The 19,040-nt window shown below is 42.3% G+C and overlaps 1 protein-coding gene across 3 annotated transcripts in view; it reads left to right on the top strand.

Annotated features, from left to right (window-relative positions):
- HTR2C (5-hydroxytryptamine receptor 2C) overlaps window positions 1-19,040 on the top strand; it is a 224,835-nt gene that overhangs the window by 147,186 nt on the left and 58,609 nt on the right. The window lies entirely within an intron of this gene.

Genomic DNA, 19,040 nt, shown 5'->3' with positions numbered 1-19,040 from the left:
GAAAATAATTTAGTAATCAGTGAAAGAGGCCAGTCTCTAAGCCAACCAATTTGGAAAAATTGCCAGTGTAGTAACTACAGACATTTTATGACAAAAATACTGATTATGTCCTTCCATTATTGCGGAATTTCTTCTCTGCAACTTCAGGACTGAGTTGGTCTTTTACCAACTTCTATGATCCTGTGCATTGGAAATGCTTTGTAATTTGAGATTTATGCTGCAGAGCTGGGCATTGAGCTGCTGACCAGTGAATGGTCAGGTGAAGCCATTGGGAATGAGGAGGACACTGCTGCCTTCCCAGCTCATCCATCCTCCCTCAGGAGCAGGGAAGGACCTTGGTCTCTGCTCTCCTGTACACAGGGGAAGAAGGGGCCACTTCAGGGTGTGTTCCAGCCCACACAACCCACAGCACAGCCCAGCTTCAGGGGTCTCTAGGAACACACCTGTGCCAACAGAATGGCACTGGTCTCCTACCCTGCCCTCCAGGTGTGCTAGTTCAGGGCTTCCTCACCCAGACACAGAAGGTTATCACTCTCTTGTACACTGTTCTGCTAATTAGATATGTGTGGTAAGTCTTAGAACTTTTATCTATACTCAGACTTCAGGCCCTTATCTTAGAGTTTTTCCTTATTCTCATTGCAAGTGAGAAGATACCTGTGGTCCTGAGTACACTTAGCAGTGTTGTTTCTGTGCCTTCCAACCAGAAAGGATGTCCTGCAGTGCTGGATATCAGCCAAGCCCAAGAGATACTGCTTTCCATTTTGAAAAATCTTTCTGGCAAACATAAAGTTTGGGGTGAAAGACAGCATAAAATAAAGTGGAGACTGATCTGTAGATATTATGCTAATGCAAGGTTTTAGCTGTATGGTTTTTAGTTTGATTGCCCATGGTTTATAATATTTTGAAAGCATAAGGACTAGGGTAAATGATTGGGTTTCTGTACCTGTGCTAGTGAGACACTCACTGCTCTCTATCAACAGTTGTATGTCATTTAGGAAAAAATTTCTGCAGAGGTTTGCTATCCTGACTTTTTTGGTGTGGGCTGCTCCATGGAAAAGATGTAGGGCAGAACTTCCCACCAAGTGGGAGCAGGGGGACAGGTACCATGGGCTCTCCTATTTCAAACCCAGGGGATCTCCAGGCTCCCCTTCCCCCAGCAGTTCACAGCAAGGCAGCCCAGACTCAGCACACAGCTCAAATCTGCTGTTTTGCCATCTTGGTTTCATGTGGTAAAGGTTACTGCCGAGTTCAATTAAATACATGGAAAAACAAAAGGAGGAGTAGAAGTGATGTGCCTTGAGGCACAGAAGCCTTTATGGGGCCTTTCACAGGCTCAATTACATTGCTGGCATTATTTTCAGCATTGTTTTTGAGCAATGTTAGTGAGGAGGGAATAGAAAGAAAATAATTTTAAATTGATGTGCTCTAAAGGCTCATCTAGAAGGTTTTCACTAGCTTCAACTAAGCTCTGTACATTAATCTAAAACATAGCAAAATGGTTTATCTCCTTTGCATTTGTCTTATCTTTCAGCCTCTTGATTTTTGTTGTACTATCCTTGTCCCTTAAAATTCAACGAAGTGTTTTGTATATACTATAAAATCAGTAGTTATGGATCTTGAAGGATTTTTTGAGCAGCACTTCAGCAGAAAGACAAGGTCTGGACACAAGGTCAGGACTCCAGGGATGTCTCACTGGTGACTGGAGACTTGTGAAATCAGACTGCTGCAGCACTCTGATGAGTGGGAATGATTTGTTAGGATTTGACCAAAAATTAATGATAAAATAATTTTCTGGTGAGGAAACAGAAAAGCTTTAACATCACCAACCCATTATTGCTTGTGGATTTTAACAGTGAAGAATTGTACTTTTGGACAGGGTAACTATTTCCACAAAAATCCATGGTTGCTGTCCAGCAGTAAAAACACTGTGAAGAACAAGCTGTTTCTGGGGGAAGCATTTCTCAGTGACAGCTGCAGAAGAATTGCTTTGTGCTTTCCTTAGGAGAGAAAACACCCTTGTGCTCCACGTGGTCCTCTGCAGGACTCAGCTCCTGCCCTGCTGATCACCTGGTGGGTGGAGGTGGGCATGTCCTGCTGTCAGTGTTCAGAGACCAAGGGGAGGGGAAGCCAGCTCCAGCTGGATTTTATACAGAGCTATTTGTTTCCAAAAGTGCCAGCAGATTTAAATTACTGCTCCGGTTGTCAACAAGTTCCCCCTGCATATTCTGTTATGATTAAGGTCCTTAGAGGTTTTGGATTGCTTATGTTTCTCAGTGTAGCTGCAGATTGTGAACATAAGGGTTGCATCAAGTAATTTAAATAATTAATTGAAAGGCAGAGGTTCCTTTCCTTCTGTGCACTTTGGGTAGGAGCATTCCTGCTGACTCCACATTTGAATCACAGATTATTCTGAGTTGGAAGGGACCCACAAGGACCACGGAGTCCAGCCCTTCAGTGAGTGGCCATACAGGGATCAAACCCTGACCTTGGTGGCTTTGCCAGGCTCTGACCAGGTGAGCTGAGCCTCTGTCCTCTTGCTGCTGAAAAGAACAACATGGTCAGGTAGCTAAGCACTAACTCAAAACTTGTCAGCTTTTGCACTTGACACATTTCTCTCAGAAACAGCTGGTGCCTTGCTGCTCCCAGTGCCAGAGTGTTTTGTTTGATGACTTAATCAAACATGTTATTCTATAAGGAACCATTTGTGGATTTGAATACAGATGTAGAATGAGAATTTCTGTAATTTAAAATAAAAAGGTAATTTCCTCAAATTCCGAAACGCCCATGATGAAACGACCCATGCTCTGTTCCTGATTTCCTTTGAAACCAAGTCTAAGCAGGTTGTGTACCTTGTCTGAGCAATGCACAGCAGGGACTTTGCTATTATTTGGCCAAGTCATTCAGAGCATCAAGATGGTTGACTGATAGGATGCCCAGAGCTTTGTTTCTGAAAAAGAGAGAAAACTGTTCATCCTTCTGCTCCATTGCTTTTTATGCTGAGGAGAGATGTGCTTGGTTTTTTTTGTTTCCCCTCTTGAATTAATTGAAAATCTTTAATGCTGATTGAATTTAAAGTGTCTTCTCCGTATGTTTTTATGATATTGCAAGAAGCCTTATCTGGTACATCCCAGAAGAAACTTTTCATCCAAATTTATCTTCTGCTGTTCTTGGTTCTAGCTGGTATTAGACACTTCAACAGATCCAGTATATTCAGGTTTTTGGGCAGTATAAAAAGGTACATTTAACATTATTGACCTTTAATTTGGGAGTGGATGTAACTTAGGTTACATCTTTCATTCTTTCTAAAGGGATTGCACTTTTTTCTTTTTGCAAAAATTCAGTTGCAGCAAAGTGGAGGTCACCTTTTCATGTGACATGACCTTTTATTACTTGGGCTTCCTGCTAACCTTGTTCTCTGGGGTTATATGGCTGCAATTTTGAGGTTGTTAGAGTGCATGGGACCAAACCCAGGACTATTATGCTTATTCTGAAGACCTTGAGAGCAAGCTGGATTTGCATGTCTCAAGAGAGTTAGTTTTGAATCCTGCATGTACAATTTAAGCATTACTTTAGCTGCTAGACTGCCCTAAAACTTCAGCATTAATCTGGAGTTAATCAGTAATGCTATTTTTCACAAACTTTTGTAAATTTGCAGAATTATAGAACTTTCTCTGGCAAAGAAATTTCTTGATCTTGTTAACAAGGAAAACAAGAAACTTAAAGCTGACAAAAATGAAGTGTTGTTGTTTGGATTTTGATTTTATTTTTTATTTCTAGGGTCTAATCATAGCATGCTTCCTCAGTTTGCAGGCAAAGACATGAAATGTATCTCATCTACAACACCAGATTTGCCTCAGCCTCTGCTGGGGAGACTGGGTTCTCTCAGGCAGTTTTGTTCCTTATTTCCTTTCTTTTCTCTCTAGTATTTTCTGGACTAGGAGTGCCCAGTTGCCTCTTAATTGGCTTATTTCTTTTAATTGACCATCTCTCTTTCTGAATAGCAGTCAGTGCTGACCTGCTTTCTCTGCTGGAGATGCATATTATTGTAACTTGTTTGAGACAAGCTGTTAAAAAAAAAAAAAGAAAAAAAAAATTCTAATTTATCTGGCTTGTGGGTAAGCAGGATCTTAAATGCTGCAATTTGCTTCACAACTCCCTTTAATGAGCAGGAGAGGGCACCTACCTATTTCCTTGAGCTTAGCAACTCTAACATATCCCATGTGGACAGGGACGTATTTTTTCTAATGTCTTCTTTTCTGTACTGGTTTAAACACTTCATGGGCAAGTAAATCAGTAATTTCAAGTGCAATGTGTGATTATCACCTGTGGTCACACAGCAGAGTCACCTAAGGCTGTGTTTTAAGTTGAAGCCAGGGTGTGCTCACTGTACCTTGAGAGATGTTTCTTTCAGCTCATTGCTTAGCAGACCTTTCCAGAGGCTTTTCCTGGTTTATTCTTAGCTTCTCCTGACACCCACAAATGACTGCAGGAGGCTGGGTTGTCTGCAGTGCATAACAGCTGTCAGCAGGCAGGACTCCCTCCCCTCCCTGGCCAGTCCCACAGCTGCAGAGCCGACTCTCGCCCGGGTTTATTCCAGGCTGACTCACAGCACTCTGCAAGCTCGTGGGGATCCTTCTTCCAGGGCAGCAATGTATTCATGTCATCCAAAAGGGAAAAAGCTTCTGCTCCTGGGAGTTATTTCTGTCCATTTGGCAATCTGCTCTCTTCTTCAATTAACACCACAGTGCCCTGGTGTTCTAGCAGATTCGTTGCTGCTCAAACCAGGTGTGGAATAAAAACTCCTGTATAAAGCAGGTGTGTGACCATACAACAGCACTTAGGTGCTCATGGAGATGACTGCTGCAATCTATTCTTAAGTACACTGATTTTATAACTGGTATTTTGATCTGCCTGGAGAGTCTGGGAGCATATTCTCTCTGTCTCACCTCTTCCTGGGTTTAAGAGATTCTCTGACTGATTGTCTTCAGGGTTCATTCCTTGCCCTTCTACATGGTAGGAGGAGACATTAAGAGACCCTATTTGTTCCCAAAGCAGCTGATAGCTTCAAGAGAAATGACATTAGAAAGGAGCTTGCTATTATAATGGGAAAGTAGTAAAGACCCTATCTTAAGACCTTGTACAATGTTCTTGGGTTGGCATTGTGAAAGTATGAGGTGATATCTGCAGTGATCATCACACAGTGATTTTGGCTCTGTACTGCCACTCAGCAGAGAAATGCTGATGGCCCCAAACAAGGTCAAGCATATTGTCACTGTGGCCTGGTCAGTGCCTCAGGGACCATCACAGAGCAGAGATTTGGTGGAAATTGTGCAGACAATATAGGAGTATTTATGTAGCTATCCATCACCCACCACAATTCTTTGCCTCGCTATCAGGCCAGCGACTTCTTATCAAAGTCCTTGTTGCCATTGTTGTGCTGTAGTAGGAATTAAGATAGGACTCCTGAGCTAGGGACTGACAACTACCTACAACATTTGCCATGGCAACTCCTGTACTGAAAGTAAAGAGTGCTTAGTACTTAAGGCAGTGTTTAATATCCTGCTTAGTGACCTTTTTAAGAGAGCTGAAAGTGCTAATGGACACAGTAGTCTGTGAAAGGATATGTGCTTTTAATCAGCTTCCCACCAGTAAGATAATAAAAGCAATACTCCTTTCAGGATTCTGCTTCTATGATCTCTATCTCTATTTTCCAAGGTCACTAAAGGAGTAAGTAGAAGCAAAGATAATCTTCCAAGGAGTGGAACTGTAGAGAAGTGAAAAACATCACACCCACCAGATTGTTCTGCTTCCAGCTCACAGTGAGGGAGTCAAACCATGCAGAGAACAGACTCAGTGGTTTCACAGGGCACAGCAAATCTCCAGTGCAGCATGAACTTCAGCTTGTGGTCCCAAGCAGTATTTGATACTTTTAGACTGAGAATTTGGGCTTTTTCTTCTTAACAAACTATTTGGCTTGAAAGAGGGGAGGAAATTATTTTTATAGTTGATGGCACTGATTTGGTTTGGCTTCGATGAGTTTTTTTTAGTTCTTTAAAACCTCTGTGGAAAACACTCCACTTACCCTCAGAATTATCATCTGCCGCAGGTAAAAAGAAAACCTATCAACAAATCTTGGTGATTTTGTTAACATAATAGGTTGGATACAGTAGCAAAAAGATGTCATTTAAATATCCAAAGTTGTTTCTGTTCTCATCTCAGCAGCAGCCATCCATTTTCCCTTGACTTCATTGGGCTCTGTGTACAAGAACCAAATCAGGCTCCTTTCAGTGGTGCCCAGTGGCAGGACAAGGGCAATGGGCATGAAATGAAACACAGGAAGATCCATCAGAATAGAAGGGAAGAGTTCTGTACTGAGAGGGACAGAGCACTGGAACAGGCTGCCCAGGGAGATGGTGGATTCTCCTTGTGAGAGATTCAAACCCGCCTGGATGCACTCCTGTGCACCCTGACTTTGTGAACCAGCCTGAGCAGGGGGTTGGACTAGATGATCTCCAGAGGTCACTTCCAACACCAGCCACTCTGTCTTTTTGTGACCAAGCAGCAAATTTTATTCTTCTATGTAGAAAATGCACTGCATTTTTGTCTAGACCTTGAGTTTTCTTTCTTTAATGTTGATGTAAGTATAACAAGCAAGTCCTAGAACACTCAGTAGTAATTTACTGCAGATGTTTTGGTTAGTTAAAAGAGGTAGCAAAGTCCCAGTTTGCAGTAGATTTTTTTTCACTGCCACAGTACAGGACTTACAGCAGAACTCTTGCCCACACCCAGGTTTGTTCCTCATCCAGCTCCTGTGGAGCTCTGTAGGCAACTCTGCCTCGGTGGGGAAGGACTCCCTGTGATGGACAGTGTGCACTGACTGACCCCCTGTGATGGACAGGTGTGCACTGACCTCCTGTGATGGACAGGTGTGCACTGACCCCCTGTGATGGACAGGCGTGCACTGACTGATACCCTGTGATGGACAGGTGTGCACTGACTGACCCCCTGTGATGGACAGGTGTGTACTGACTGATACCCTGTGATGTTCAGGTGTGTACTGACCCCCTGTGATGGACAGGTGTGCACTGACTCCCTGTGATGGACAGGTGTGCACTGACCCACACGTGCTGTGTGTGTGCAGAGGGGATGCAGAAATGGAGAGCAGTGGTGACAGATTATGGGCAGCAGGGTTGAACAGTACTTCCACATGCCATGGGAAATCTTGGGATCAAATTGGAACTTTTCACATCAAATAAAGTACAAAATGCAATCCCTTATGATTCTAACTTGGGAACCTTTTTCTTTGATTTGCTGGCCATGTACTTTTTGTCTCCAGAGCATTACTGTCTGTGTTGAAGCCCAATTTTATTGCATACTATGGCATAATCATGACTTTTTTTTTTTTTGGTGTACCATGCTGTGAACATCCAAGCCAAATTGTTGACAGTCTTAATGTGTTTTGGAGCAAACGCATTTCCTGAGGTACAATGTGTCCTACCTTATCCTTCAGTTAATATATCAATTCTTCTGCCTCAGGCAGAGACACTTAGGCTCATTTCTCTTGGTTGTTGCTTTTAATTTGAATTCAGTTATGGACATTGAAGAAACCATCTCAGACATTACAATTGCTTTGAATTCACAACAGAAATGGTCCATGAGGCATCAGACTGTTTTCAGACATTCACACTGAATGCTGAAATTCAGGCATCGAGCTTAGACTGTGCCAGGCAGCTGTAGAGTATTGCACAGGGCAGCAGTGATCTTCAGGTTTCACTGTAGTTGAATAACATGGCTTGGGCTCCCCTGCTCAATTAACGCTGAGCATTTAGCTGCTCTTAAAAGGAAGGGTCCTGCTCTGCCTTCACTCGTGGCTCTATGCCCCCAGCACTTCTCTTGCATTAGATTTGCCTTCACTGAATTCATTAGTGGCTATTTCAACCTATTAATTAGCTGGGATATTTCCCAACTGAGAAAAACCAATAAAATAAAGACAAAAATTAAGGAAAAAAACCCCAAACCCCTGGGCTAGTGAGCTGATACAGCTCATTGCAAAGTGTTGAATTTAAGCCATGATGAATAGCCAGTCCAAAACCACCAAAATCATGTTTTCTCTGGGGTGTCTGATGGAACAGCACTGAAGCATGAAAGTCCTGCAAAATAGTCATGACTGTCTTAATTTTATCATTCCCTCTGTCCTTCTGTTACTGGGTCTTTCTGTTACTGTTTCTAGTCTGACAAACAGAGTGGTTATCAAAGAGTTCCAGTTAGATAGAAGGATGTGTTTTTCCTCTTGGCTGAACTAAAAGCCTGAAAACCTCAATTATGAGCAGTCCAGGGTTTCTGGAGAATCCAGGGTTGAACACACCTGGGGGAATTGTGTCTGCTCCATTGCTGCTCCCGGATTTCATTTCCAAGATATCAGGTCTTGATTTATCTGCTTGTAAATTGAACATAAGAATGTTTACATGTTGTACAGATACTGTGTGTCTGAAAATATGTTTGAGAGCCTGAGATACTAGAGAAGCTGTGTAAGAACTTGTAATGAAGGAATCCCACTAAATTAGCTGTTAGGCTTTCTGTGAAGTTTTCCTGTGAATATACCCATCTATTGGTGTTATAAAGATACTTTGAAATATAGTCAGGTGAATTAGTTCACCTAAAGAAAAAACATGTCTAAAATGTAGTCCCATTTCTCTCTGTATCTAACACAAGCTGATTTCTAAGATGTAAAGCCAAAAGAAACCCAGCTTGTGGTGTTCTCCATTTTGCTCTTCCTTTCCCACCCATTTTGACAGCTTGCATGGCTCCTGCTGCTGGCCAGGTATGAAAGCAGAAAGTTGGCTGTGTTAGTCACAGGACACCTTCAAAGCCTGGCTTAAAGCAAGGCTGCTGAGGAGTTTGTGGGGAGGCTTCTCCACCATGACCCTGCACCCCCTGTGCAGTTCACCAGAGCTGCCCTGGCCCTGTTGGATAGGTCCTGGGGCTGGTGAAAATCCATCAGTGTCATTAAGATGTGGAGCTGAGCTGATTAGTCATGCTGATTTACAGCAATGAGTAATGGTTGGTGAACTTCTGGGTGCAGTCTGAATTTTGGGCAAAGCTGTTTGATCTTTGGCACTTCCCTGGTTTTGCATATGATTGAAAGAGAGTGGCCTTTTATCTGTAGGTGAAGCAATTTTGGCTGCCCTCTGACAGCTTCTCACAAGGATACTGGGACTTGAGACAAACATGAATCAATTGGCTTCTGAGAAAAATTCTGAGAACTGGCTCTCTGCCACTCTGCCTGGAAATGGGACAAAAGTAATATCACTGCTCCATTCTCTTTCACTTTGCTGAAATTTTTTCTAGCCAAAATCCTCAGGCTAGAAAAACAGTCCAAAAAACCCTCAGCAGTGTGGTTTTGTTGTCAATAATGATGGGATTTAGGGTGACTGAAAAACCCCAAGTACTTGGCTTTGCTTGGTGAACTGAAGCAGACAAATATGGATTGAACAGTCAAGTGCTAATCTGTGAAGAGCAAGTGGTGTGATTTTTGCCTCGGGAAGAAATGAGGGTGGGGTGTGAGTGGTGCAGGGCTGGGGACTCTGGAAGCAGCGGCTCCTGCCGAGGAGCTTCACTCCCCATCACTAGCCAAGAACCTTCTGACTTGGGAAACTGTGCTTCAAGGAAGGTGCTCCTCCAGAGATGTGGTTTCAGGTTATTTAGCCTGCCTTGTGAAAGAGAGGAAAAGGTGAGGGCAGGTGACAAATGCAGCGGGAGCAGTCTGGGGAAACACTCCCCAGTGGTTCAAGACTGGGACTGCACCTGTGGACAGCAGAGGGTATTGTTTGTCAGAGAGGAAGATAATTTTCTTTTAATGATCCAAACATGCTTTTTACAAGTTTTAACAAGTTCTCGGAATCTGATTAAGAAAGCTTGTGCAATCAGCAGTGGGGCAGAGCCCTTCCTGGAGCTGCTGTGACCATGGTGCAGGGTCACCTGCGGGGCTCTAATGCCAAAGCTGGGACATTCCCACCTCTGGAGTTCACCCCTGGCAATCTGTGCATCTTTCAGCACCTTCAATTTTGTCTAATTTATTGACAGGATGAATGTGTTCGTATTTCATAGCATTTTCAAAGATACAAAACCAGGCTGGTTTCAGTGCTATCACTGGAATGTAAAAATACATGTGTGTGATTTTTCAGAGTCTTTTATACTCAATAATGCATTTTTATTTTTCCATTGTTGTTTAATTCATTTTGGATTAAAAGGATACCTCTAGAATTAAGGACATTCTTGGCAGTTCAAAATCACATTAATAATATATTTGGACCTTGAACAGAGGTTAAATTTTATTGTATTATTTACTTTTAGGCAGCTTAAAATTCTTAATTGTGAGAAAATTCTGCCTTGAGCAACTAAGTCTGTAATTCTAAATAAAAGTGATTTAGCTGATCTCATAAATAATTAGTGAAATTGGAAATCAGATAAACGCTGATTCATTAGCATCTGGTTTTAGATTGCGAATGTAAGAAAATATGAATGGGAAGAGGATGCTGGAAGTGTATCTGTTGGTAAGTAATAATTAGAGAGGGTAAAATAATTTATTCAGGATTTAAGATGGCCTTAGATGACAGTATTCAATTTTTTCCTGCAGTGAAACAGTGCTAAGGAAAGATTTCTGTTGTTGTAGAATGAAAGTGGGGGTCATCAGAACTGCTCTGAAGACCATAAACATATTGCATAAACTTAGATGAATCAGTAACTTGTATTGAATAAGACAAAATAAATTTATTGATTATTTTTGGATTTTCATCTGGGATTTTGGGGATTGTATTGTAGAACTGGTGAGAGCAAGATGAGGCAAATGAATTTGAAACACAGCAAAAACTGAAGGAAAAGCTTGTCCCACCCACTGCAGGGAAGAAACTTCATACCAGAATTAATTTCTCTTAGTTTGGTATCTGAAGTACAACCCACACCGTGGTTGTGTGGCTGCTTGGTGTAAGCTGCTGTGCTGCCACACTTCTCCAAGCAGGGTTTTCTTCAGCTTGTTTGTGGGCAGCTGGCTGTCTGTGAAGGATCAGCTGGTGATGTGGCCTCTGATCCTCATTTTTAACCCTGAAAATGTATGAAGTACTTCCTTCATCTCACTTTTCTGTGCAGCAAAATTACCTCAAGGCTAAGAGCTCTCTCTGTCCTTAACTCATGAACCATTTGTTATACTTTCTGTCCAGCTGCAGAGGGGGAGAGGCTCTGGAGGGAGTCTGGCACCCAGCCAGGGCCAACCCACCACAACTTCATCTGTGAAGTGCAGAATGACAGGATCCATGACATTGTGTGCCTGGCAGGGGTCAGTTTGTGCTTCAAAAATGTCTGAGAATCTTATATAAAACACCAGAAGAAATCCCATTGCTATAATAATTTTTAAAAAGTGTTGGATCTGCAAGAGATTCCCTGCAAACCAGCACCTTTGCTGTTTTTACAGTGCCTCTCTCCCACACCTTGCTGTGCCTTAGCAGAGAAGGATGTTGCTCTCATCTGTTTGGAAACTTTATTCTCGTTCCTGGCAGTGGGGTAGGTCCCCAGGTATTTCACCTGGGTCCTCCCCACCCTCTCTGCACCCCTCAAAGGTTTTATCTGCACAGTGATGGTTCTGTTCTCTGACCTGCATTTTGGTGAGCAAGCAGAGGTTGTGTGCATGTGGAAGAACTGAGCTTTAGCTGCCAAAACAGACTTTGGACAAGCTGAGATGTGTGCACTGGAGTCTCTGGGCCCCAGCTGGAGGTGAGGGGTTGCAGGGTGCTGAGGTGAGAACTCAGTAATGCATCCTGAAAGTCCTTGAAAAAAGGTGCCAGTGATACCATTGACTTAAGATCTGTGGGAAGCTGTTTTTAGCTCGTGCTCATGAGTTTGGCATAAGCTACAGATGGCTGATTTTTGTCCTCTGCTTTGTATCTAGTATGCAATGAGTAGTTTCCTCAGCCTGTAGTGAGACAGTGCTGTCATTGCAATGATCCTCACTATTGTTCTCTACATGATCTGTCAACCCAAACCCAACTTTAGGAAAATGCCCAGTATATTTACAGGATGGGGAAAATAATAAAGAAACAAGCTCTGTAGATAATTAGAGATTGAGGTCATGGGTCATACATTATGGAAATGACCAGTTCTGTGGGTAAAATGCAGAAGTACTGAAAAGTAAATTAACAAATAGTAATGGTCTATCAATTCAGTTGGCCTCTGAATCTCTGTGAGCAAATGTTTATGAGCAGAATTAGCCCATTTGGCTGCACAGTCTATGCATTGTGTACTTGTTTCCATTTGCAGTAAATTTGCACAAACCCCCTCCATTACAGCATTATATGCACAAATCCATGCCCTGGGTCTGTTTGGTGATGCATGGTGTCCCTTGGTGTTCAGGCCAAACTTCAGACTAGTTCTTGAAAAGGTGACCCAGCGAGTGAACTGCAAAGCTGTGCTCAAGTTCCACAGCTGTGGTTTTGAAAAGCAAAGTCCCAGCTCTCTCCTTCTGATACCTACTTACTTTTCAGTACCCTCATTGAAGAACTGGAAATGTTTGGAAAAACTCAGGGCATAATTCCTTCTTTAAAGCGTTTCTTTTTTTAGTTGGTCCTTTTAAGAGTAACTAAATACATCATCATATGCTTTCAACAGCCCAATTACAGAAATCTTTATTTTGCCCTTCTTATTATGTAGGTGGCCTTTATCAAGTTTTTCAACATAAGTCAAGAAAAAAATATTCACAAATTTTCATAAATCTGAAGCAATGTAGGTTTTAATTTTGCTGCTTCCTTCCTGCTCCCATCCTATCTGAAAATCAAGAGAGAGATGAAAAAAACCCACTCTTTCCAATTTCAAAAATTTATTTTGTAGATACCAGAAAAGGGACCTTACCAGGTCATGATTATCTTCATGTGACTCACACAAGTCAGTTTCCCTGGCTGAGTGTTCTTGAGGATGCAGAAAATCCTCAGTTCTTGCTTTCAGCAGAGGTTGTACCAGTTGCCATCGTGAGCAGCTTGAGGCAGTGAACTGTTTGAGCAGAGCTCCATCCCACGCGGGGCTCTGGCCCTGCACGCATGCAAACTGAGCTGTATCCTTTATGCTCCGGGGACTGTTAAGTTAAGAAACATTTCTCTTTGTACAAAAACTTTGTGAGTGATATATTCCAAAATGACATGAGGATTGTCACATTTTTGGGGCTCTGATAGGTTCTGTTTGCCAGGGAAAGCATCGCTCACAGGCAGAGTGACAGCCTGTGCACCTTGGGAACCAGTGTGTGTAAATCCAGTGCCACCGCAGAATGAGGCTCCCACAAAGGCAGCCCCAAATCTGTGCAAGTTAAATAAACTTTTGGGAAGTTCAGAGGACTCTTAGTTGAACCATAACTAACAGCAACACATTGAAAAAAAAATTATCAGGTAATTATTAGAGAACAATAACACTGTTAGGTTGATTGGGCTATGCACCAAAGGGCTGTCAATCATGGTTGTTATGAAAAGCAGAGCATTTAGAGGCTGTCAATCACACCTGTTTGTAAAAGCCAGAGGACTTCAGAAATTGTTACGCCTGAATTTACCAACTGCAGAAATAACAAAAGCTCCAGAGTCGCATGCAGACTGATATTGCAGTTTATGTAGAAGCTCTTGCCTAAGTTTATGCCTTTATTCATCTGAAAGTATCTTATGGCACTGGGAATTTGGAAAGGTTTATTTTTTCAACGAGCTCCTTTATAGCACTGATTGTTTGATGGTTTTGTTTGGTTTTTTTTTTAAGGGTGCTTAAGTGTGTCAAATCTCATAACAAAAAGTAACTTTTGTTACATTCCTTTGCTGTGAAGCAAAAAAAGTCAGAGTTAGTATCCAAATAGCAGAGAGCTGGTGATGAAGCCCTTAAGCTTCCTGAGCAGGTTCACACTTTACTGCATATCCAAAACACTGTAGCAAATACCAGCTGGAGAATTTAAAAGGATTCAGGAAATCCTTAACATGGAGGTACTCACCCATGAATGTTGCGGGAAATAACCTGACAAAGACCTGTGGTGTGGAAGAAACTTTACTTGTGAGAAAAGTGTTGAATGTATCTACTCGCGTGATTTAAATCAAAAGTAGAAGTTGTTAGCATGCTGTTGTTAGTGTGCGTGTGCTTATTGTGCTCCCCTTCCCTTCCCTTCCCTTCCCTTCCCTTCCCTTCCCTTCCCTTCCCTTCCCTTCCCTTCCCTTCCCTTCCCTTCCCTTCCCTTCCCTTCCCTTCCCTTCCCTTCCCTTCCCTTCCCTTCCCTTCCCTTCCCTTCCCTTCCCTTCCCTTCCCTTCCCTTCCCTTCCCTTCCCTTCCCTTCCCTTCCCTTCCCTTCCCTTCCCTTCCCTTCCCTTCCCTTCCCTTCCCTTCCCTCTTCCCTTTTCCCTTTTCCCCTTCCCTTCCCTCTTCCCCTTTAAATTCAAATTGTGGAGCTTTTGTGAGGAAACAGCTTTCTGAAGATACATTTCTGCATTTGAAAGGCTGCACTGTGCATCCCCCCACTGTGCCCTGCATTTGGAAGCCATCTCATTTTATACCCGAGGCAGGTGCTAACATGTGTCTGTGTGTTCAGTGTTTACAACACTGCTTGAAAACCTGTTTCTTACTGAATGAATCATGAGTTCCCATTACTATGAAAGGTTTCCACCAAGCAATCAGTGTAGTTTGGGTTTATCTCAGGACCCCTAGGGCTTTCAGCAGGTTTCTTGCTGCTCTGGGCCCTGCGGGAGGCCCAGCATGAATAACTGGCATTAAACACTACCTAGGCTTGAAGTTTTTTATTTATTTTTTCTCATATTGGGAGCTTCATGTTACCAGACCCAGCGTCAGAGGCTGAGTGCTGATACTTTCTACCCTTGCCAGAAGTTATTATTGCAATTATTACTTGGTGTCCTCGCTTTATTAATCCTGGAGGCAGTGAAGGAAGAGAATGGGAATGAAGAGAAGTCCCTTGCTCATGGCTTGGCTGTCTTAAACAGACGTGGAAAGGAAAGGAAAAGAGGATAACCTGCCCAGAGCACCCAGTGAACTGATGGCAGAGGCAGGAACTGCATCTCTGCAACATTCAGAGTTTCTTAGGTGGATATGGCCCACAGCACCTCCCCTGTGGAACGTCCTCAGAGCATCACCCTGCCAAAGCAGGAGCTGCACTCACACAATGGGTAGTTAATCCAGTCAGTTATTAATGCAAATGTTAATAATTGAACTCAAGGGGTTAATGAGTTTCTAGAGAAAAGATCAAATTATACTCTTCAGATGCGGAGTTAGAATTTTGCCTAATTAGAAGAAATATGTTTTTCCCGTGAGGGGCAGTTGCTGAAGTGACAGTTTGGAGTCTGTTGTGACAGCATTTGCAGAGATGGGTGCCAGCCAAAGAACAGAGCTTTTTTAGTATCTCTGATAGCATAGTAGTTTCTTTTGGAGGCATAATTATGTTGCATTCTTTGCAGAGTTCATCAGGGAAAGAAAAACAAAGAACTTGTGTTCCATGTGGTTGATGTTCACACGTTTTTATCTTAGTGTGATAGAAGAAGCTGTTGGATCCTGAGAGTAACATGGTGTCTCTCACTGCTAGCCTAATAACTCAACCAGTGCTAGATGGAAACAGCTCTTCTAGCCCACAGCTGTTTTTCAGGAGTCCATCTTTTTTCCCCTCAGTTAAATCTCAGAATGTGTAAAAATGTTTGAAGGCTTATGTAAACTAGAAATCTCAACTAGAAATAAATTTGTGGAGCTATTCCCAAGCAGCTAGAGTAATAATTGTTTCCTTCCTTACATCTTAGCATTTGCAAGCAAATGTGGTGCGAAAATCTGCGAGTGAGATGCTGGAGTGGTGCTGGCACCCCTAAAACACAGCCTGTGCCAGGGCCCGCAGGAAAGTTATGTGCAAGAGCTGCTCCTTTCTGACTCTTGTGTTATGAAATCTTCTGAACCTGGGACATATACTGCGGGGATTTTATGAGGTAATTTCTTTTAAAAGCCCAGCCAAATCTTTCTGCAACTCTCTGTTGGTTTATTTGCACTTGCAGAAGCCTTTTCCTCTGCCTGGGGCAAAAATAAACTCTTCCTGCTGCAGAAGCTGGACAACTCTCCAAAACTAGGTATTGCCCTCCAAATTTTGTAGAGAAGTATAATGTGGGTTTAGTCACTTGGTAGTGCTGCTCCAACCTTTTCAGGCAATTTGCTCTCTGCAACTGAGGAAACTTTTCCAGCATGCAGGAGTACACAGTGGAAATATTCCCTTGTTAAGTGTATTTTCTGTCTGTAACTCTAAGCTATGAGCTGTGAAGATAAATGATAGCAGCTGAGCCACATTTGTTTTGGAAAGAACCTAGTGTTACCCCAGGATACAGCTGTCACTGGAAAAAGGAAGGGTGGAAGTTACTTTATTAAAGCCACATAGGAAAATGGTGCTCAGCATTGAATTCTTCCCAAACCCTCTTCCAGGTGGAAAGGTCCTTGCACAGATAACAGGGATCAGATGAGGCAGAGATGGTGATAAGAAAAATGCCTCAAACTCAGAAGTCTACTCTCATTCTCATTCCTTTTTTACTTCTTTTGTCTCTAAGATTTTTTTTAGAAAAAAAATAATGCTGAGTTGTTTATTAATGACAAGTGGATTCAGATCAAAATCATGGATTATATATATATATCTATATTGGTGCAAATATACTTACATCCATGTACAGAAAACTTATTACCTTCCAGCCTGAGCTGGATGGTGATAAATTGTGAAGAAATCTTAGTTTGACATGGCAAAGTGTTCTGGTAGGGCAGGCAGGCTCTGATCTTAGATCACAAAAAAGAGTGCAGAGCTTGGTATTCTGTAAAAAACCTCAAAAGCACCAAAGGGAAAAAAAACACAAACCAACGAACCAGCTCATTAAATAATGGATATCCTGGCAGGAGAGTGGAATAATTCAGGAATTCCCTGATGGTTTGTTGCTATCACTATGTCAGCTCTGCAACTGAGGCATGTTGGAGCATGGCAGAAAGAGAGGAAGATGGTTAAGTGCACAGCAGGCTAAAGCTGATAAAAATCAGCACACCAGGCACACAGGGGTATGGCTTTGCTTTTGAGGGCTCTGTGTGAAGTACACTGCAGCAAACATTTATTAAATTCTTTCCTTGTCTTGTCCAGAATTGTTTGGGATTATAACTTTGCTCATGTGTTCTTTGTGTACAGTTTGTATCATTGAGGGCCTCCTATTTTCTGACTTCACAAAGAATGACAGAAAAATAATCATGCAATCAGGAGCTCACCTCTGGTAAAATGTGATCAGGGAGGTGTCTGTTGGGATAAAACAGTGCAGTGCTGGTGTTTGGCAGTGCAGCACTGGTGATCCTAAAGGACAGGGGTTTGCCTTTTTTTTATCTGTGTCTCTAATTTTTATTTTGGCTTCTTTAATTTCTGTTGTGATGCTGACAGCAAAGATTTGTTTATTCTCTGAAATGATTCTAATCTGAGGTGATCTCAGTAAGGAAACATGCTCAGCTGATGCTGACACAACATCTGTGTCAAAAGGCTGGTGAAAGCCAAACACACTCCTCTTTTAGGAGCTATAACCTATGGTTGTACTCAGGCTCTATGGACTTTGGCTCATATAAAGTTTCTGTTATGCTCTGTAAATATTTTTTTAAAAAGGTGTTCTAGATGTGGAGCTCTTAAAAAATCTGTCATAGAAGTTGTTGAGTGCAAAGTCACTGGCCTTAAGATAGCTTTTAGAAACATGAGTCAAGTGTCCAAGATCAGAAAATTCAGAAGATGGTGTACCCTGCTTTTATATATATTTTTGCTTTCTGTTTCTTAAGCCTTTAGGAGGTGTATTTTCTTGTTTTGTCTGCAGCCCTGAGACCTTCTGTCTCAAAGGACTGGAATTTAAAAACCCAAGACACAAGACTCTGGAAGACTTGCAAGGAAAACCTCTGGTAGTTTGCAGTACTGGATGAGTTTCATTTTTCCTAAAATAATATGAAAGCAGGGATGAAATAACTCACACTGCCATTACTTCTCATAGCTGGTCTGTGCTTTTGCAGCTTAAAAGAGAGGAAGCAAAAAGAATTCATTTGGTGATAAATAGTAGCAAATAGGAGCGAGAAGTATTTCAAGTTGTTTACAAGAATTCCTTATAATCTTTAAAAAAGAAATCTATTATTGAAATTCAGCCTTGTCCTGTATTTCAGTCATTCCTGTAAAAAAAAAAAAAAAAAACCAACCAAACAAAAAAAAACCTTATTCTGTGTTTTTCCTGTTATATGTTAAGACTCAGATCTGTGAGGGGCTATCTCTGCTCCTCTCCTGGGAGCAAGCAGAATGGAGCATTTGGCTTTGATGTAAGCTCTTGCTTTTCCTTGGTCTTTATTCATATGTTTTCAAAGAAGTGTATTATTTTAACAAGTAGACCACCAAAATAGCTCTAGTTCTCATGGACTAAGCCTTGTTTTCCCAGCTTTTTGTAGCCTGCCCTCCCAGCTCTCTGCTGGGTGTCCACGGGCTCTGGGCAGGGTGGTTTTGTCTCATCCCCCAGCAGCAGCAGCAGCAGCAGCAGCAGCAGATCTCTCTGCTGGCACTGGGGCTGGGGCAGGCTCTGGGTGGGCAGTGCAGCCCCTGGGCTCTGAATGAACCCTGAGCTCTCATTCAGAGCTGCCTCTCGTGTTTCAGGGCTTCTGCTCTGCAGCACCAGGATGATATTTTTGGCAGAATTGAGCCCTTCTGCATCCAAATGACTACAATAGTGCTTTTATCTGGGAAGCACAAAGTATAATCTACTTCAGTTTTCTAAATGGGTTTAATGCTATAGAAGCATCAAAGAGAAAAACTTTTGTTTTGTATTGTTATGCCCTATGAATTCTCAATGAAGTTACAATCTCTAGGTTTTGGTAGTTGGTTTTTTTGGCTTTCATCCTTGGTTCTGTGCTTGAACAATGTCTTTCCTCCCACACAGCTTTGCTTGGGAAGAGAAAGCAGGATTAAGTTAATGTTTCTTTATTTTCAGAGCTCTTCTCTGCCCAGGACAGAG

The sequence above is a fragment of the Catharus ustulatus genome, chromosome 14 (genome assembly GCF_009819885.2).
Source record: "Catharus ustulatus isolate bCatUst1 chromosome 14, bCatUst1.pri.v2, whole genome shotgun sequence".
Classification (NCBI taxonomy): domain Eukaryota; kingdom Metazoa; phylum Chordata; class Aves; order Passeriformes; family Turdidae; genus Catharus; species Catharus ustulatus.
This window is presented reverse-complemented; position numbering and strand designations above follow the sequence as displayed.